This window comes from Glossina fuscipes, unplaced genomic scaffold, assembly GCF_014805625.2.
Source record: "Glossina fuscipes isolate IAEA_lab_2018 unplaced genomic scaffold, Yale_Gfus_2 128, whole genome shotgun sequence".
Classification (NCBI taxonomy): Eukaryota; Metazoa; Arthropoda; class Insecta; order Diptera; family Glossinidae; genus Glossina; species Glossina fuscipes.
In genome coordinates this window covers 2,081,376-2,101,102 of record NW_023998471.1, presented here as the reverse complement: position 1 = coordinate 2,101,102, position 19,727 = coordinate 2,081,376, and the positions used below count along the sequence as shown (strand labels likewise).

At 34.0% G+C, this 19,727-nt stretch overlaps 1 long non-coding RNA gene across 1 annotated transcript; it reads left to right on the top strand.

The window, feature by feature from the left end:
- The first annotated feature begins 614 nt into the window (after positions 1–614).
- On the top strand, positions 615–3,833 carry LOC119640817. The gene is made up of 3 exons (XR_005247744.1): positions 615–3,085; positions 3,144–3,517; positions 3,596–3,833. It is a non-coding gene; the product is annotated as an uncharacterized LOC119640817 (long non-coding RNA).
- The last annotated feature ends 15,894 nt before the right edge of the window (positions 3,834–19,727 follow it).

The window sequence follows — 19,727 nt, the reverse complement described above, 5'->3', positions numbered from 1 at the left end:
TTAATTTAACGCCTGGTGGCTCGAATATTTTATTAATTGCAACAATGTCAATTGGTTAATAAAGATAGTAATTGAACTGATTTCTACATTACCATAATACCGACAGCCGTATAAAATTCTAGACCACCATCTGCCCTGAACTGTAGATTACAGTTTTCTGCTTTTTGCGGCCGTTAGTGTTGTGGGATTGCACAGCTTTTCGAGCTTGGCGAGAGGTCATCATTTATTGCTAAGTTCACCTTTGCGTCTTAACTTGAAAAAAACAATTCTTAACCGTCCTTGGTTCTCTAATACCAAAGAAAATATCGACCACTTTTGCTGTTGAAGAATTTCGATACTTTACGACGCACACACTTATGATATGCACGGCTCCGCATTACAAACGAAAGAATCAATTCTGCAAACCTTCCTCCTTTCACTGTGAATATATACACATTTAATTTCCTTTTATACCCATCCCCACCGAAAGATAAGAGGTATGTTCATTTTGTTAAAACGTTTGCAAAGCCCAGAAGGAAGCATCAGAGGCCGCCTAAAGTATATATATTCTTGATAAGCATCAAATTCTAAATCAATATTTAAGCATCTCCTTCTGTCCGTCTGTGTGCTGTTTGTTGTAAACATTTTCCTGGCCGCAAAAATGAAGCTATCGACTTCAAGTTTGACAGAGGCAAACGAAGGTCTTGCACACATGTTAGCGACATATCCTTGCAGTCAACGATCAGTGATGCTACGTAGTTTCTAAATGACTTGAAAAAAATGTGTTTTTTTCTGGGATATGGAGTATGAGTGTACTTAGTCAAAAAAATAGATCTTTTTCGAACAACTTTTCAGATCGTACAGGTCTTATCAGAGTCTTTTGCTAATAATAATTTAGAGAATTTGAACAGTGCAAAGCAATATATAAATCTTATTCTTTGAATATAAAAATCGATTGTATAAGTTTTTCATCTAAAATTGGGTTAATTCCAATTTTCTCTTAAAACACATCGATGTGTTATGTTAACTTTTCCATTATGCTTGCAATGCATGGATATCAATTCTTGGTCACGGATATCGACTGACGCGTACTGAGTCGAAATCAGCTATGTCTGTCTGCACTAAGTTGACTCGCCAACGTCCGTCTGTCTAACTAACCGTTGTTAGGGCTTATAGATATTCAGGGCTATTATAATATTTTGAACAGGCTTAGTAAGATCTGTGTAAGCAACGATTGAAAAACTTGTCACGAGGTGCTAAACCGTTTCAGCAACGTCCATCTGTTTAACCATTAGTTGTCACAGTTCTTACTATTCCGGTACTTACAGTAGCAAAGCGAGTCATCAGCATAAGCTTGTGCAACGATCTTTTATGACGGTTCACGGAACACCAAATCTAAAGAAAGACGTATTGTAATCAAAGCGTTATTGTCAATAATTTGCGGTTAATAGCAGACGTTAACGTGGCATTTACCAGAAATGTTAAGAAATTTAAAGACTTTATTTCGAATTGCTGCTGTCCATAAGGTACCTGAGAGTGGCTGCAAACCTTATATAACTTTTTCGTTTCATTTTCACTATGATTTGTCTTTTTTTTTGTTTTTTGTTTACACTTAACGCCTACACAAAAAATTCTCAAGGCATTCTTCATTTCCATAATATATTTTCGGACTTTTAAAAGAAACCTGAAATTCTGCCTCAAACCGCCCCTCAAAAAAAAAAAAAAAACAATCTTATTAACATAGCAGCCAATCATATGCATTCCATTCAAATCTTGAGAATTTTACTGATAATATTAAACTTGAAACTGTAGTTCATTTGTTTTCATCTCTAAATTATTAATTTATGAAATTTATGGCCATTAATTTTTAGTAACAAAGGAAAAGGGAAAAAAAGAAATGAAAAACTAGAGTAAGCCAAAAAGCAACTGCTTTCGTCTTGAAGTTAGCTGAAGGCGATTTATCGATCCTCTACCAGCTTAGATCAGCGGCGTCCTCAATAGCAAATATAGAGGTAGGGAGATTGTTATCTTAAATTAGATTTCTCTACGTATTTCTAGTTCCAAGGGAAAATATGTTGAATTTAATCTTAGGAAGATTTGATGAATCTTTTAGCTTGCCTTTGTCCTACACTTTGCTTCCAATGACTTGTTGATTTCTTCTTTTCCCTCGATGATGGTTGTAGGTCCCAGGCCTACCATGGGCCTTCGGGCTTCTCTATTGAATAGACAGCCATTCCATTTATGCCCAGATTCCCAAGTTAGATGCAATCTCATTTCTGCCTTCTTAGCTCATTCAGGCGCTGAAGGCACTCCAGCACAAGCCTAGAGGTGATTGTATGACTTTTCATGGTCTTTAGAACAACTTTATTATCAGAGTGAATGGCAGCATAAGTAAGAATGTTTCTTTTCTTTCTTATTTATTTATATTATAATAAATCACTAGAGTTTTAAATAAAATTAAATTAAGAGCAAGAAATTTTGCTTAGTATGCAGAAAAGTTTACAAAGAATTACTTCCTGCACGAGCACTACATATAACGTTCAAAATAATTTGCATAAACTTATGAATTTTTGTCTCTTTCTGTTAAAGCACTGTTTAAAGTTTAATGAAACTATAAAATAATTTGACATTTTAAATATTTTACATTCGTACGCAATCATGTTTTTTTATAAATCATTTTGGATTAAAATTCGTATTTAATCAAAGTCATTCGCTTAGGTTAATAATAGTAATAATAGTTTTTTTTTCTTTGCTTTTTTATGCTTAATACCGGAAGATACATGTATACACTCTTAAACGATCCATTTATAACACTTGCTTTTACGCCTCGCTCGCACTCACTTTTTATACTCAAAAAAGTCAACGAATACGGTGCTCATAGTTGCTCATATACCAAATTATTCGCAATCGGCGGAGTGACTTAAATGTGAAAAAAATCATTTTTGGAACTGTATGTAAGATTGTACTTAAAAGTAGTGCTTCCTTATCTATCAGCTCTGCTTAAAGATAAATAAAAATTTCTCAGAAAAGTTTGACTTCATTTTCCAGGAGTATCGTTCCTCTTTTTCACCTAGATCTACGGAGTGGAATCAAGAATGTGGAATATGTATGAGATATCAAAGATAAATACAACACATAAGAAAGTTTTTGGTTTATTCTTTCAGGAAAGAGTTGCAATCTCTGCTTAAAAAGAAGCGTTTTTCCGGCGGTTAATTTCCTTTTTATTGGCGTCTTAGAGAATGCCTTGGCCGCGTTCTTCGCACAGCCTGGTGCGGCATTGTTATGCCTAAAATCGTAAAATGCGTTTTAGAAAGAGAAGAAACTCACGCGAAGTACGCTTGCGCGGATATCTCCCCTCGTGGATGCCATAACTCTAAGTTGTCGAAATAAACTTTTTCTTCGAAATCTTCCAGTTTTCACTCAATCGTGTCAGATTTCCTAGCAGGCTTGGTATCATAAGAAGACTTTTTTCTCAATTTTTTATCAATTTGCTTAAAAAAATTTGCCCTTGGAAGCAAATTTAAATTATTTATCCATAGTAAGTGACGAAAAACACATTTGAGTGCGAACAATACAAAGTTATGGTGTAAAAAAACTAAATTATCTTCTGGTTTAGCTTGCAGGGGGAACATCTGATACTTTCTTGACAATTTATTCAGAACATCTATATCAAGCTTTCATACTCAGATCCGCTTCGTTATTCTAATTGAGGACGTAACACATTACCCAGGCATTTTCGATTATAATAAATGGAATGAAGAAAGTAATATACCGCCACACCCTGGAGTTGATGTAATAATAATTAAAAATGTATTTCATGTATAATAAAAATATAAAAAAAAAAACTTGTGTGAGCGCCATTTCGATAACAAGAGACGGGTGTTGTTAAAATAATATTAAAAATAAATAGTGCTTTATATATATTAAAAATTTATTAATGCATGTGCTTGGTTAAATATATCGATTGTACCGGTCAAAGCAGAAGAAAAAATCTTTTTTTTTAATCAAATATTTTACACAGAAAAGTTAATGTGATGAGTTGGCTTTGAAGGCGTTTCCTTTATATAAATAAATGCTTTTGTTAAAAATTATTTATGGCATTTATTTCGTTCGTTCGACTAACGGATTTTATTGATTTTATTACTGATAACTTATACCCGTCAGATCAGCAGATGAATGTAACGGTTTATAATAATAAAATAATTTATAACTACTAAGACAAAAAATAAAAAAAGTAAAGAAGAAGACTAGTCTTTATACTATTTTTATTATCATTATTATTATTATTGTTATTAATTAAACACCAATGCGGTTTTTAAGCATGAGCTATAATTTAAAATTGAAAATTTCCCCAAAATCTGGACATTTCATCGATAGTAAATTCGAGCATGGGCTGCTGTTCGTAATGATAAAACGTAATTTTTTAAAAGTTTGCTACACTTTCCTATTAATTTTTGTGCAATAAAACGCAAACGTATTTTGCTCAGATGTTCTGATTTGAAATTTTCTGTTTTTCACGTTCGAGTAAGGAATAATTTTTTAAGTGATTGATTATTGATTTTTATTTTCTTTTCAAATGTACTCTAAATTGTTTAATATTTTTCTTAACTCGTGCTTGCATTTTAATTTTGCTTTTGTTATATTATTTTTTCTGTGCGCAGTCATATAACAATTTTTATTCTATGGCATAAAATTTTAAAAAGCCGTAAACAAAGGCGTAAACAAAAACTACAAACCGATATATATAAATAAATTAATAAATAAATAATAATAATAATAACAATAATTAAATGAAGAACACTCTACGAAACTAGCTAAACTTTTCCAAGTCAAAGGTAGTAAATAAGCAAACAAAAAAATAAATAAAAAATAGGTTAAGGCGGTAGATTCAAACTACCAAAGAACAAATTTGAAATTTTTTGAAAGATTTCAATAGAAATTTTTTATTTTTGAATACTACGAATATTATGTAAGGCTTAGTTTGGAAAACTTTCAAAATTGTTTTATATATTTTTACGCGAAGATTCGCACAAAGAGATAAAGTTTGAGCGAAGCACTTTGAGCTTTCAGTTTAGTTTGCCTTGACAAGGTATTAGCATATAACGCGATATCATCAAAAGGTAACTTTTCTTTCACGTGTTTGGCTTTTTAAATACTATTGGAAGTGTGCACGAACTTGTCTCTGAACTTTTAAGTAGAATTAAATGAATATTACAAAAACGACAGCACGAGAAATTTTATTCAAACCAATGTCTATCGCTAAGCATTATTATATCTTCGATCGCCTATGTGGAATTGGAAGATCATGCAAAATGCATAATAGGTTCTTTGAGCTTTTCCATTCAAGCACCACCGTTATCCTCAGTTATCCGCTTATGGGCAGAACGCTGCTCGGAAGGATAACAAGTTTCCGATTGAAGCTAATGTCAATCAGAAAAAGTAATGAAGTAATGACAAGGAGTAAAAAATAGCACTAGGGAGGGTAACCACCATTACAGGTGGCTGTCGTTAACGTGTCCTGGGTGTTTTTTTTTTGTATGGGGCCGTATTACGTCTTGACTTTGGGCATATAGTGTCCATTTTTCGCTCCAAACACATTCAGCTTTATGGTCGATGTTAATGGTTTCTAATGGTTCGCCCAGTGTGCATTAAGATTACTTTTAAGCTTTAAGAGTCGCAACGCATTTATTGTGCATCATTCATAATGATTCAGCAGCACCGTCCTTCGAAAGAGAAATTAACTTCTTTTTTAGCAAAGAATTCGACCTATTCTAGCTTTTGTGCTTTAATCTGTTTTATTTTGTTTTACTTTAACTTGTGCAGGATATGCATATTACAAAATTTTACCCCAATTCGGACAATCTCGTTTAGCACAATTGTAACTTTCAGCAATAACCTATATTATACGTAAACCTCGATTTTTCAAATACCCTAACGTAAGCACAAACAAGTTTACCTGTGAGCAATGGTCAAATGATCAGCAGTCAGTAAGCTAAATACAATAAAATAAATAAAGATTGATAGACTAGTTTATCGTATTTCACTGCGCTACGAAAAGATCCCAAAAACTAGGTTCTACATCCTTTCCAGAACAGCCTATGCTACTATGCTAAAGATCGTGCGTTAAATTGGAATAATCACAATTTCATTCACAACCTTATAGTATTACTTATGGCTACGCTTTGTACACAATGGCAGCTTATTCAAGGTCCCAATAGCTCATCGATCTTAATCTCCGTAACACTCAAGAGTGTTGCATGCATCCTATAACCACTTTTCATCAGCATTGTGAAATTGCTTTTCTTTCTTGCTAAAAGCGAATTTAATTGATTTATATATATAGACATATATTATCTAACTTTAGTCAATTTTATGTGCAAACTAAGCGGTGTGCATGTTGTAGACCGGCTCGTTTTTTTCTTTTAAACTAATCATTTAGGGGGTACGACCCTTGTTCGCACAACTCGGTGATGACGTGATGCCAGAAAGAAGTCATGAAATAGAAAGAACTCTACCGTACGTTAGTAGTCGTTCTAGACAATTTACAATTTTAAATTCGAAATGTTGGAATGCTATTAAAGAATGAAAATAACATAAATAGACGAATGTGGTTAAATTGGTTTGGAGTCTCAGCTAAAGGAAAATAGATTTTTAATTATTTATTTATTCAAGTCGAGTGGTTTATGCAATCCATTATACTGGACTGCAACTACAAGTTCACAAGTCATGAAAGTATATGCCGTACCTTCTCATTGAAATTATGGCATACAAAAAGTTGTATCAATTTAGAGAACAAATATATTTAGGTCTAAATGAGATCAATATTGCTATCAGTAATTACGATACTTCCCTAAAATTTCATAAAGGATGCAAAAAAAAAAACAGCGTTCGATGTACAATTTAGTATAGCACTAAACGGGACTAAGAGCGTCAAATAATATCACTCAGGTTGGTTATCGAGAAGTTTTTTCATAAGCATTGCATTCTTCTCAGCGAGAAATGCTGATACGACTCGTTAAATTCGTTGTATATCATTCGCAAGGATGCATAAAGTTCGATATTTGCGCGACGTTGCGATCTAATGAGCTCTAATGAATCTAATGAGCTCGTAGTGTCTTGAGGTCTATATCGGAATATTGAAGTCTGTATTGCTTAGCAGGAATGCGGATACTATTTTCGCTTCAATAGGCTTTTTAAGGAACATAAGTCTATATCTTCGCCTCGCTAGAGATAGTAGATAAATTAAAAAGAGTCCTATTTTCTTACGAAGGAAACGTTAAGCTTGGATCCCATCGTAGATTACGCAGTGCAATTCAGTGATTCAATCATATCAGTGTGATAACGGTAGCTAGGACACCAAACAACCGCAACATACTCTAAGATTGGGCTCGCTAATGTCATAAACAGCCCCTTGGCTATATATGGATCTTCAAATTTCTTGGACCAACACATAATAAAAAGAAGAGAAGGTTTTGTTTTCCCTATGGAGCTTGAAAGACATTTTCTTACCGAAAATAACACCCACGTCTTCAATTACTGGAACAATCTCAACCATTTGATTGTAAATGAAGTAAGAACTATGCTGTTCAATTAAAATGTAGGCACTTGCCACAACCATATCATTCACTTTACACCATTTCACGAAGGAGAAAAAATCGGACCTAAGGATAGAAGACTCGTTTAAATTTTTAGCTGAATGGAAAAGTTCACGTCGGCCGCATACATAAGTATGTGAGATGCATTGCATAAATAACGGATGGGAGGTGGTTCATAAATAATATAAAAAGGAGGGGACCCAACTGGCTTTTCTAGCATGCCCCGGATCTTAACATGATTTCATCCGAGACAAACACCTTTTGGGTGCGCCTCTTCAAGTTCGATCCAACCCACTTTAAATAGCTTCAATAGTAACAGATCAGACTCTATCAAACGCCTTACTCAAATGCACATAGCAAGCATACGGGGCTCTAGAGAGATATTCCAAAATGTAATGTTTAGAAAAGAAATTCTTTGGCTCGAACTGGCATAAGAAGATGGGTCCGCCTCTTAATCGTTTATTTTTTATAACATAGGAGCACTCTGGAACGTACTTCTCAATATAGGTTACGAAAGGAATTACAGAGTGAAATATATCCGAAATTTTGACAAATGGATAGAGATTGTTAAAAAAAATATATCATTTCATTACGTCCTCTTAACAAATAACGACACGTGACTTTTTCGTGTAATACATTTGCTAACAAAAAAAAATGTGTGCAAATAAAAAAATATAATAATCAGAATAATAATAATAATCAGAAGAAATGACAATAATTTGTCATTAAAGAATCATTAAATGAACAAAAGTGGTTTGTACGATACTCATGTTATTGCAATAACAACAAATGCTTCAATCATTAATGAATAAAATGTAAACGTTTGCAAAATTATCGCTAAAATTTGACGGTTATGATGATAATGAGATCCCGTTTACGTACACACATTGTAAACAATTGCGTTGCATCGCAATCGCATAATAAGTGAATCAATAATTATAGAAACCTTAAGTTGTTCTTTTCTAACAACAACGTTATTAATCGATTTGTAGTCTACTTTGACAGGAATATCAACATTGCTATCAACACTTTAACGTTAACGTAAAAGCAGTCCAATGCAATGAGTATGACTTTTGTGAAAAAATTGAAAAGATTATTAAAATAAATCACTTTCATCTGTACACTTTCAAGAACATCACTGACTGATTGATCGTTACTTCAAAGAATGATTATCTTACCTAAGAAATCAATTTAAAAATGCATTAACTGTAAGAATGTATTCAAAATAGTTTAGTTTTGTGCTAATCGACGGCGTATAAGGGTATGTAAAATACATTATTGCATCTGTAGCTGTCAGAAATGAGATAGAGAGAGAGAGAGAAGGCATGCAAGGCAGCCGGACACAGAATACTAAGTCATCTTCTTCATGGCGCCTCGATTCTTCTGTGTCGGGTTGCTCTCCTCCGGTCATTTCTGCAGTCATTCATCTGCCTATGCGTCTCTTTGAATCTTTATTTATTTATTTACCAGTCTTGGCTTACAGCATCTGCATTTTGGTCTTCTACGTTGCGCGGTGCACTCACCGGTACATTCATCTTTTCCCGATTTTCAACATAGCAATTCATTCATTCATATTCATGTTAGTCTATCGATCTTTCTATCAATTTAATTCCTTCTTTTCATCTGTTTGTCTATTTATCTAACCTTTTATTCTCGTTTATTTATCCGTTTATTGGTTTTTGTGTCCGTCTCTCCTTATCTGCTCATTATCTGCCCATCTATACATCTACCTTATTAACAGTCGATCCATTCACGTCTATCTGTCCATTCATACTCTTTTTCACCTGTCTTGTCTATTCATTCATTGAAAATTCCATCCTTATGTCAATTCATCTGTTCATTCGATTTTTCGTCAGTTTGTTCTTTCCTCCGTTTATCGACTAATTATTCTTTTATTTTAAGACGTTCTTCCTTCTGTTTGGAATCAAATTAAATTCCAATTCGATTGATCTCACTCATGTACAGAAATCATGTGCTGTATTCTTTTAAATTCAGAGTTTCAATAATCATTTGAACAGAATTAAGAAATTGTCAACAACAAGATACCACAATGTACTCTCCTTTTTTGATCAACACCGTAAGCTTTGCAATCGTATACCGAGAACTCTTATATTCTACAACCATAACATTGTTCTGTCAAATTTTTGCCGCACATTAAACATTCGCAAGCACGCTTCCTGATCAAAATTCATAGTTCATTCCTCTGTTTGATAAATTCAAAAATTCGATTGTAGAATTTGATTGGAATCATCAGGCTATCTTTATCAAAGCGGATATATACTGTCAGCGTTTCATGATTAACCAGAATTTTTCCAAGTTATAAACAGCTTGGAATGCACCGAGACATGTATCGGGAGAAAAAACAAGTAAGAACATTATAGTCGTGCAATGCCGACCTCTAAATACCCTTCACCACACTGTCCAACATAATTCTTACCCTTATTATAGAAAACAAAAATTATATTCTGATTTTATATAAAGACATATTTTCCATGCGCTCATTTAGCGAGCCCACAACGTAACCTAATGTAATACAAGTTTAACCCTCACATAGGACAGGGTCCAAAAACAGGCGTACGTAGTTCAAATTTTGTAGAGTTAATTTTTGTATGCAAACGGCTATTACTTTTGTGCTCTAAAAAGGATCAATTTTGGTGAAAATCCTTAATAGAGTAGCAACAAAAAAAAAGAGATTATTGAAATTAATTTTTTTATGTTAAATTACTATTATGATATAATTTTCGTCGTGAAGCATTGACAATTATACCTTTTCTCGCATGAACTTTAATTTTTGTTGTACGAGAGAGGGCTCAATATTGGTCGCAGCCGGTTCACTGTTTTCATAACAATTTAGAATGCCGAAATATTACTGCTTAGCCACTTTTGCAAAGAAATTTTGAAAATTACAAGGTTTTTCCATATAATGACTTCGAAGAATAGGGCGTTATATGGGGAGCGGCCTAAAAGGTGTTCCAATCCGAACCAATTTTAATAGTGGTCGTTCCAATTTCATTAAAATATCTCAAGAATTGCGACCAGCAACTTGAACACAAAAATACATGGACAGATATCAGAGGGACAGACAGGCTTAAATCTACTCAGATTATGATTCTGAATAGATCGGTATAATAAAGGTGGGTTTATCTTAAGCCTTTCTGCGTGATACATACGATTGCACTAACTTAATATACCCTGCATCACAATTAGTTTAGGGTACAAAAGGTATATTAATGCCAGAACGAAGATTTCAAAACTTTGCGCAAAACAATAAACTTAGGGGTATATTCTAGCATTGCTATTGGTCACTAGTGATAACAGGCAAGCATGTGCATTCTTGTTATCCCTGTTTTGATTTTGCTGCAATTCTGGAATTCCGAAGAAAGAGCCATAAGAAAACGTTCCAATATCAGTTTTATTATAAAACAAGCTTATTAAGCCCCGGAAACCGATACCGCCTTGAAACTTGTGATGCCTCTGCGATGCTGCTCAGAATATGTCTGTTAATTCCATAGCTGGATATAAGTCTCTATCTTTCTTCATAATTAGCAAAGCTTTAAAAATAATCTTTTTCGCAACTCTATGAACTGTAGGTAACAAATAGTCGATGCAAACTATATAAATACTTACCTGGTTATTTGTTTTTTTAATTCGTTCCGTTTCAAAAACTGCATTCAAATTAATTGAAGGGAAGAAAATACCTCGTGACATATCAATTTGAGTTGTACCCACTTGTCATTCAGAGAATTATTACTATTCATGCATTGGCGGATGCTTCAAAATTCATCATTGATTTGTCAAAAATGTTCATTTCAAAGTAAAAGATTTCATTCAAACCGTGAATGCCACTGAATTTAATCTCATATTCCTGAATGGCTCTCCACTTTAGCAACGACCTTTATGAGACGATTTATAATATGCTTCAATGTCTTTACATTTATCCAACGTGAATATTAATGCAATTTATATTGCTTTCTAATTTATACCGGTTAAGCATCATTTTATGTAGAGTTATTGACTCTCTGACCGACTCGTGTAAACTAAGGAAAAATTCAATTTCAGTACAATTATAAAATAATTATGGTATAATTTTGAATATATTCGGCCTATTGGTTTTTTTTCTCAAGGAGAGTAGATCTAAAAATCTGTCACGGCTCTCCCATGAAATGTGTGCGGTCTCTGTGCGTTTTGAAATATAGAAAATTGAAAACAAAAAACATTGACATATAATCTTTTGTTAGACTCTATAGATCGTATAGTCAATACAATTGTAGAACCTTCGATGTTTATGCGGAGCTCAATGAATATATTTTATTCTTCTTTTCTATACCCCCATGGCTTTGGTACTAGGGTATATTAGCTTGGTGCGGATGCAGGCAACACATAAAAGAAATGGAAGTAGGCTCCTTTTTATTAAGCTTGTCTGCCCGTCTGTCCCTCTTTTGTGTTGAAGCTACAGCTCGCAAATTTTTGAGGAATTTTTGCTATATGCTTTAACCCAAGGATGAACTCAATCGAAAATGTTTCCGAGCGGACCGCTTCTTCGACCACTTCCCGTATAACACCTTATTTCGAAAAGTCGTATGAATAACTGTGTTAGGTGTATTACAGTGGGAAGTGGCCGCCTAGAAGATTTCTAATTGTTAGTTATTGCAATATTGGAGTAAGTATATTAAAACTGCAACATGTTTTCAGCGCAAAAATCGAAGCATTTCCTTTAAATCGAAGCATTTTTTTGAATCATAAAATAAATTTTAATTCTAACAGTCTTGTACGACAGCTTGTGTTTTTAAAAATCAGAAACATGAATGACTTACGAAATTGTTGTGAGGATTTACTAAACAATTCGGTAAAGTGTATTGTCAAAGTTGACAAGAAACTCTACTCAATCGTGCGTTTCAATAGATTACATTACCTTATTTCCCGCTCTTTCTCTCTCTCTGTCTCTCTCTCTCTCTCTCTCTCTCTCTCTCTCTCTCTCTCTATCTCTCTCTCCCTCTCTCTAAAAAGAAGAATGCCATAAATTATATACAAAAAACATAAAATTGTTAATGCATGTTAATAATAAATATGTTGTTTGTTATACGCTAGACCATTCGTGCTTCAGCGCATATTAAGTTAGTGCTGACGCATGTAACACGCAGAAGGGCTTAATTATACTAATCGATTCAGAATCGTAATCTGAATTGCTCTCATGAAAAATATGCCTTTGTGTTCTATAATAAAAATAAGAATTGTGTTAGGCAATGTGAAGTAGGGTATTTAAAAGTCGGTGTTGTCCGACTATAATGTTCTTGCTTGTTTTTTATTTTCCAGAAGCCAAACAAAATTTTTGATTTTAAAAATGACGTTTATGTGATTTTTATTTTAACGATAAGAAAATTTGTCAATGGAATTTTGAAAGTAAGAACAAAATATTTAAATAAGCAGTTGGAATGAATGGAACCACAACTTAGCAGAGAATTGTTTTTTTGAAAATAAATAAAAACAATAAATAAAATATCAAAAGATTGGTGATAATTTTTGAACAATTAGTTTTGTTGCATTTAATTTTATTTAGTGTTATTGACGCTACCGCGATTTGTTTACTGATATTTTAAGTTATTATGATTGACGCGCCCATTGAGAATTTTCACGAAAATTATTTATATTTATATTTGAATTCTTCCCAGAAGTGCAAGCGTCTTTCTGCTTTAGTCAACCTAAGGAGACTCATTCAGTTTTTCTTATTTTTAACAATTGCTTCAGTTAAGTGAATGAAATAAAACTTGAGTTATTTGCATGTTAAGATTAGCGTGAAAGACAAGGTCGTTAAGAAATCGTGTAAGCAATCTATACATCGTAAGGGTCTACACGTCTACTGCAGCAATCGAGATAGGCATTTAGAAACAAGTCTTTCGTTCTCAAAAAAATTGTTCGAACATAATTCGCTGCAGGAAATTTAGATGAGCTCAGTAATTTCTAAAAGAAATCTCGGACATCAATATAGGACACCAAAAAAGGAATATCAGTCTACCGATAAAGTTCATTTAAACCACTGTATTTTGTACGAAATGCAACAAGGAAGAAAGCGCGAAGAGAAACATTGAAGAAATTTGTTGAAAGTTAGGAAGAACATAGATATAAGAAAAGAAAAAGAAAACGCCTGTAGCACAGTTTTTCATACATTCGCGGAAGCACGTGTATATTCACATAAATATTTCTAATATCAGTCTATGTATAAGAAATATATATAAGTAATATATAAGTAAGTGGAACTTATTTTGCCTAAGGAAACACATTGCGAGCACAGACCTAACGGTCCTGACAGATTGTAAAAGTCATAGCGAGGCTAGCATTCACATACCTAACGGTCACCAAATCAGGCGATTTGATACCGAGATTAACAATGACAATGAAACAGACATAATAAGCAATAGGAAAAAAAGGATTCATGAAATTACGCATGGTACACATCATATGAAGACATATCGAACGGGGTATGAAATCATACGATTTGATACCTAGATTAACTATGACAATAAAACAGACGTAAAAATACGCATGCAAACAATAGGCGATAGAAAAAAAAGTTTATAAAATTACACATGGTACATATCATATGAAGGCATACTTAACGGTTCTGCGGCTTATAAAATATACGATTTCATATGAGTAGGTACCTAATTAGCAGTAAGATATGCATAAGAGAAGCATTTTTATACAAGTCAGAGCTGAACGAACATATTCGATCCGACTTAAGTTAGCATACGTAAGAATAGATACATAAGAATAACACATATGCAAGTCAAAGCAGCTATGTAACGGGACAGAGATGGTGATCGCGACTATAAAAGAGCAGGTAGCAGCACGCTCAGGCTTTCAGACGTTCATACCAGCTAAAGGTAAGTGATCACCACCTAACAAGTAACTTGTACTGATAGGGTTTTTTTTTTGACTTTACGGATGGGGGATGGATTGGTTCAGCTTAATCGCCATCCCTGGAAGACTGATAGGACTGTTGACTTTACGGATAGGGGATAGATTGGTTCAGCTTAATCGCCATCCCTGAAGGACTAATAGGACTGTTGATTTTACGGATAGGGAATGGATTGGTTCAGCTTAATCGCCATCCCTAAAATTCGCGTGAATGCCATAATCTTCTTGTAATTGAAATGAATGAGAACATAAGACCGAAACCGAAGATCCAAATAATCTTCATAAATATTCTTGGAAAGAGTCCTGGATTGGCTGAGTATACGCAAGAAGACTCGTTACGAAGTGTTTGGCGAAGGTACAGCTCCTGATAGGACATGCAGAAGATGATTCGAAAAATTTGAAATAAGTGATTTCGACCTATCTGATAAGCCATGTTCGGAGCGACCATCTTCGATCGACAACGATGTTGTAAAGCAAAATCCTTTTCTGACAACATCAGAGACCACGGAAAGGCTTAATGCATATCAGCAAACCATTTCGTACCATATTCGGAATATCGGATTGGTGATTTGTATTTTGTTTTATCATAAAAACTGACAGAACTTTTCGTTAGACCTTATATATTAACTGCTTGCATATATTTTGATCATTTTATCCCTTGAAGAAAGCATGCATCGAGAAAAATTGGTACAACATATTTTAATAAAAATATTGTCCACGATTTTCTACAACTTCTTCACATCTTTCTGACGAAATGACGATATTGATTTGGCAGCGATGCAATCATCGGCTAATTTTCGCACTTCTTCAGCATTTCAAAGCCGCTTACCAGCAAGCTATGCTGTGTAGATTTTAACAAGTGGTAATCAGAAGGCGCTATTTCTGATGAGCACCCTGGGTGCGTCAAAACATCACCTTCGAGCTGCAGTAATTTATCCTTGAAAACTTGCAGCGTGTTGGCGAGCGTTGCCAGACAAGAGGGTGACTTCGTGTCTGTTAACCGCTGTTGCTGATCTTTTTTGAATAAATATATCGTTCAATTTGTTCAATCGTCTTTTATAGCCACATGCAGTGACAGTCGTGGCCATGAATATTCGATGTCGGTGTCGATGTGGATGTCTGTCTTGGACTAACATACGACTTTTTGCGCTTGAGATTGTCGCAGTAGATCCACTTTTTATTGCCAGTCACATTGCACTATAGAAAGTTCTTCCGTTTTTTCCTGGCAAGCCACGAAAGCCCGTTGTTCAAGTGGTTTGAAGTGCCATTTTCAGTCAATACCTATGGTAGCCAATTTCCTTCCGTTTGGATCTTTTCCATCGCATGTAAACGTCTAGGAATAGTTGATTCGTCATCTGCCAAGCAGTTCGAAAGTTCTTTGAAAATTTGAACATTAGTTTTCCAATCCAACAAGTCCTACACTTCATTGTCTTTTAGCTTTTTTGGTCCTCCGGACCGTTCCCTGTCATTGGCATCAAAATAGGCATTTGTGAACCGTTGAAACCAAAACCGGCAATTGGGATTTGATGGAGCAGTCTCAACATAAGCTTCTAGAAGTATTTGATGCCCTTTAACAGCAGGTCTCTTCAAACCAAACAACAGACGTGATGAATGAGAGAAATGAAATTATGAGCTTTCTATGTCCGGCGTCTGTGTACACTGAATAACGCAATCACATTAAATGGAAAATTGTTGTTTAATGTAGAGAAATGTCAAAGTCAAGGATTTTAACAGTTAGTGGTCTTCGTTAATACTTCGAATTACTTTATCACTTTAACCAATAGATGCGGCTGATAAAAATACATGCAACCACCTATTATGTATTACATATTTATATGTATGTGACAAATGCAACCATGTTTTGAGTTCTGAATATATCATTATAGTAAAAGTAATATTCGGCAACCTTGCTTCCATCTTGCTTGTTATTAAAGTATTCTTTTTTAAAAATTAGCAATCATTTTTCATAGTTTTTAGTGAACAGGTAAACACATTAAATCTACGTCTTGAAATATTAATATAGGAAATAAATAAATCTGCAAACCACGCGATTTCTCTCTGCAAATTAGGGAACGAAGGTGACCATAGATAGAGGAGGGTGCAGAGTACCATAGTGCGCAAGAACAGTCCATTTAGTAAGAAAGATTCGATCGTCCGTCTGCCTGGAGTCTATGAAATGGTTGGTAAATAGGCTTTTTGGAATTTTTCAAGCAATTTTTTCATTCCTCCAAACGCTTATCATTCCATTTCACTAAACGCCTTTGGCAGCTTAAACCGTCCGGCAATCCAAGCGAGAAGCCCCAGTATTTTAAAAGGTATTATGTCATAAAAAATAATTAAAAATGTCGTGTTAGATTTGCGACAACAAATTTTGGATCAACAGTTATTCTAAGCAGCTGCTAATGGGTAAACAGCACGGTAAGGTCGTAACTCGTTTTCTGTGAAATCGAAGTTTTTTGCTTACGGGGCATACTCTCCCTATCAAGGCATTCTGAGTAGTTATTAATGGATAAACAGCACGATAAGATCGTAATTCGTTTTCTGTGAAATCGAAGTTTTTTGCTTATGCCGCATACTACCCATATCGAGTTCAAACATACTACTCATATTAAGCTCTGAGAAATTCTGGTGATTTAAATGACTGTCGGTAGTCTTGACAATACAACGTTTTCAATATTTTGTTCCCACAAATGCATAGAAAACGGGCCAAACGTTATAATGGCAGTAATTCAGGCTCAGACCCAACCTTCCTCTCAAATTCATCAAAATCTTGAAGAGAATATCAGAGATGAATTTCTTAGCTTGCAAATTTTCCCTGATTATGCACATTTTGTAATATGTGGATATGACCATACTACAATTTAACTGGGCACATCTGCATACTGTAAGCAGTGTCTTACAACTTCTAGCGGCATGTGACAATTGCTTTAACTTACCTATAAAAAAAGTTTTTGTTTTAATTTCAATCTTTTTTTCTCTCTTGTTCACACAAAACTTCTAAACTCGGAAAATCAAAGCTGGTGGAATACGGTATCTTCCAAATTTATTATTTATATTCGATAGCTATCTTCTAATGTAACTAGCAATAATACATTTACATAAACATTTATATATATATATATATATATTTTAATATATATATGTGAAATATATATGGCTCGGAGCTCCAATTATATAAAAAAAAGGAAAAACAAATAAATAAAAATTAGACATAAGTGACTTGGCATTTACAACGAGACATATGCCATCATTAACTACCTGAACACGTGTACTGATTTCGTATTATTTGAATTTTTAACAAACGTGCAGAATAATAGAAAACAATTCCATATTTACGTGATGGAAGGAAAAATTTTATAAAAACAAAATAAAGGAAAAAAAATTATTTAACAATTCATTGCAATTTCATTATTGGTTCATAGGAAACTTTATATTAAATTGTAATACAAAAGACATAAGCAAATCATAATAATAGTAACAAAATAATTGTTAATAAAAAAAAACCGAAATCCTGATTAAAGTGCAACAATAAAGCAACGCTTTGATGCACATTGATTAAGGAATTTGAACTTTGATCGAGTGTAAGATACTAAAAGCAATTATACTGCTACCAGCAATTGCCTGGTACTTGGTTCACGTTTATGAAAACCATTCGAGAGGTTAATGTATCCATTACATCGCATTAACCCATTTGTATGTTTGTAGAGGATCCAATTACCACGGTAAGTGCACACGCGCTTGGACACCAGTGCCCAACAATAACACATCTGTTAATCTATAATTCTATAATAGATTTTCGAACAGCAGTTGTTCTCAACATTTTTTTTACCGATTGCAATTATCATACAATACGTTTTACTTTTTTTTTTTTTTTAAAAGAAGCGCTAAATAAAGCTGCCGTTCGCAATATTCTAGCGTTTGCAATAGTTGCAAATTTATTATTATTCGTTAATGTGTTTGTTTTTTAAAATTTTAAATTAATACTAACTAACAGTTCTCAGACTGAAATCATTTTGAATAATAAAAAAAATTTGCGTGCAATTATTAACAACATGATCGCTGTAGGTGAACTGATCATCGCCGAAGCATTCTAATTGGGTTAAATTGTAGGTTCTGAACTGAAGTATGTTAATTAGCACAAGTTGTGCAACAAATGACGAAATTCCTAATGAAAAGAAATCATTTAAAATGTAACAGGCAAGTAATGTATTCTTCGATTTCCATCCTAAAGTAACATAGAATGAGATGATCATTGTGTCGATATTGATATTGAAAACTGATCGATCTTAAGCATTTTTCTTCTTTTTTTTTATAACCCAACATTTTAGCTACCGATAAAGGGGAAAATCGATTCGCAGACACACTCGGTGTGAAAAGTTTACAATAAAAGTTGCAGTAAGAACAAGTGAGAAAACTGTATTCGGTCGTCAGCGAACCTTTCATACCCAGCACCGTTATCCCAAAAAAGCCACAAGAAGTAAAAGAACTACATTTTCGTGCTCTATAATAAGAAGCAGGCGCGGCTGCTTTTTGTTTTATTTTCATAATAAAAGTTGCTGTCGCTTAGGCCTGTGGTCGTTGTAGGCATGTTCTTGGAAAAGTTTAAGTCACTTCCAAATACTTTTGCTAAATTGTAAGCGATATCTTCAACGGGAGAATGTTTAACACAAATACTACAGAGTTGCGCAGACAAACACATGGATATACAAACCGACAGACATGATTAGGTGCATTTCAGATTTGAAACTAACCAATAATTTATATACTGTATGGGGTCTTCAAAGATCATTTCTACGTCTCATAAAGATATTTAAGAAACAAATTTAATTTTGATCCATTTATCTGCTATAGTTTAGAGTAATGATCAAAAAAAGAATTTTTATTCAGACGGACAGTACACGGACAGACAGGCATGCTTAAATCGATTCAGAATTTGATGCTGTCCCAGAATCTTCCAAAAACCACAATTAGTGTGTTCTCTGGTCTTTTGACAAAGACCCCTCACCTTCCCATGATGGGTATAAAAATCGTTCAATGAAATTAGTATAATAGAATATAGTAAAACTTTTCAACAAAAGACACGTTCTATCATGTACATGTAATATTCAGTTTGAAATGTAAGAGAAAGAGTGAAGAAGAAAGTCGTAAGATACTCCCTATTTTCTCAAATTTACCAACTACCGCCTGCTCATCTCTCTCTCTCTCTCTCTCTCTCTCTCTCTCTCTCTCTCTCTCTCT